Raw genomic sequence first — 2,483 nt, 5'->3', positions numbered from 1 at the left:
GCTGTGTCCATGGCCCATGCCCCAAGCTCAGTGGGGAAGATGCTCTTGCAGTGTCAGGGCTCCAGGGTCACAGTTTGTACCCTAAACTTGCCCATCAGTCTCAGCACACACTCAGTTCCCATAGAGATAAGACCTGCATCTTCTTCCTCTTCGGAGAATGCCTCTGGGTGTTAGTTCTATGGATTCTATTATTTATGCTTGTGGGCTCACACCCTACAGAAGGAACTACTCCTGGCTTGGTGCTCTGGGTCAGGAATGAGCCACAATCAACTCCTTGAGCTGCGTCTTCCAGTCCTATTTTTGTTTGTTTGTTTGTTTGTTTGTTCATTCGTTTTGGAGCCACATGCAGCAGTGTTCAGGGTTTACTCCTGGGTCTGCACTCAGAAATCACTCTTGGCAGGCTTGGGAGATCCTATAGGATTGAGGGATTGAACCTTGATTGCCCACATACATGCAAGGCAAGCATCCTACCCGTTGAGTGTCACTCTGGCCTATTCCAGAGCACAGAGAGCTGTACCCTGCCTAAGGCAACAGCAAGACAGTCCCAATGGGATGAGACATCATAGACTTCAGTGATTTCTCCTTTCTTCTCTTTCATGGCTGCTGTATGGGTGCCACCACCAGGATCCCCTCCACAGCTGGGTGTGGTGTTGACTGGGTGAGGCAGTGCCACATGTGGGTCAGCTGGACAAGGGTGGGTTGCATGCCAGGTAGGGGTCAGTACTGGGCATGGCACCAAGCTGTGAATTGACCAAAACTTAAGAAAAGCAGAAAACACCCACCTTTGCCCCCAGTTGCCAACTAGGACTTGAGGTCTCTGGGTCCTGCCTGAATTTGATCACAAACTATTTCTTATTTATCTTAGATAGGAGTGGCCCAGCTTTGAGACCCTGTTTTCTGCCATGTGAGGGAAGACACCCATGTTGTCCCTCTTCGTGAGTTTCCTTCTGCAGCAGGAACCAGACACTGGACTCTTTGAACATCTTGTTTACTTGGAAACTCCTTTTTATTCTGTAATTCCCTACTCTTGCTGCCCCTCTGCTAGTCAGCCAACCCAAAAGGCCCTCTAAGCCAACCACTAGTCAATTGGGTCTGTTTAAATTCCCAGGACATTTTGTGTCATTCTTGACTCTCTTCTGTAATTTGTCATTTCACTCTGCTGCTGGTCAAGGAAAGCCTCAAGCTGTGGACTTGGCTGAGACACATGGAGCATTTGCTAAGCCCTTCAAGTGGTGGGCTTGGGACTATATAGAATGCCCAGGATTGAACCCAGGTAGATGCATGCAAGAAAAGCGCCTCCCCTTGGTATTGTCTCTTCAGCCCCTCTTCATGCTCTGGTGACCCCAAAGCTCCCAGTGCCCCAGTAGGGAAGTCCAGGAACTGCCCAGAAAGGTTATTGAGGACCAGAACAAGAGAGAAACCCTGTGAGTCCTCCCACAAGATTGCCCCCCCAAGAAACCCTTGATATCTCATTCTTTGGGGTCTCTGAAGGAAGGCCCAGGAACCTAAAAATTTATTTATTTTCTTTTGTTTTGATTTTTTGGGTCACACTCGGCTGTGCTAAGGAGTTACTTCTGGCTCTGCACTCAGAAATAGTTCCTGGCCCAAGGGACTATGTGGAATGCTCGGGATTAAACTTGCATTCGACTGGTTCAGTCACATGCAAGGCAAATGTCCTACCACTTTGCTACCACTCCAGCCTCCACCCTGAAGACTTCTGGGAGAAACCAGAGCAGGACTATATTCCAGGGTTGCCCTAAATTCTGTGGGGTTGAACCCCCAGTCTGGCTCAGCCCCATAAACTCCTGCTTAACTCCTGCTCCTGTCCAACCTCTTGGATCTGTTGGTGAAAAATAATTATTTGCTTAAAACCTGTGAAGTGCCCTGTCATTCTAATCGTTTTCATTTAAATTTTAAACGAGGATCTTCAACCTCTAATCACTTTAAAGCTGGAGTGGTTTTCACCAAATGTGAAGTACTTTAGTGTTGGAAATGGTCTGTGTGTAGGGGAGAGAGAGACAGAGAGGGACAGACAGAGACAGATATAGACAGAGAGACAAAGAGACAGGGAGACAGAGAGAGGCAGAGAGAGAGAGAGACAGAGAGAAAGAAAGACAGAGAGACAGAGAGAGGCAGAGATAGAGAGATAGAGAGGCAGAGATAGGCAAAGAGGCAGAGACAGAGAGACACAGAGAAAGACAGAGACAGAAAGAAATAGAAAGAGACAGGAATAAGTAGAGAGACACAGAGAGATGCATAGAGAGAGATACAGAGAGACAGAATCACAGAGGCATAGAGAGACAGAGAGAAGAGAAGGGGCTGAGACCAAAGGGTACCCCAGAATCTAAGGCACAGAATCATGGCAGACCCCTCAATGGAACAAACTCAGCCCCTTTAAAGATCAATCAAAGGTGCTCCCTGTCATTATTATTCAAACCCACAACTCAGCTTGGCACAAAGCTTCAGAGGCCACTAAGATTTTA

Source organism: Suncus etruscus, chromosome 3 (genome assembly GCF_024139225.1).
Source record: "Suncus etruscus isolate mSunEtr1 chromosome 3, mSunEtr1.pri.cur, whole genome shotgun sequence".
Taxonomy (NCBI): domain Eukaryota; kingdom Metazoa; phylum Chordata; class Mammalia; order Eulipotyphla; family Soricidae; genus Suncus; species Suncus etruscus.
Note: the sequence above shows the minus strand (reverse complement) of the source record.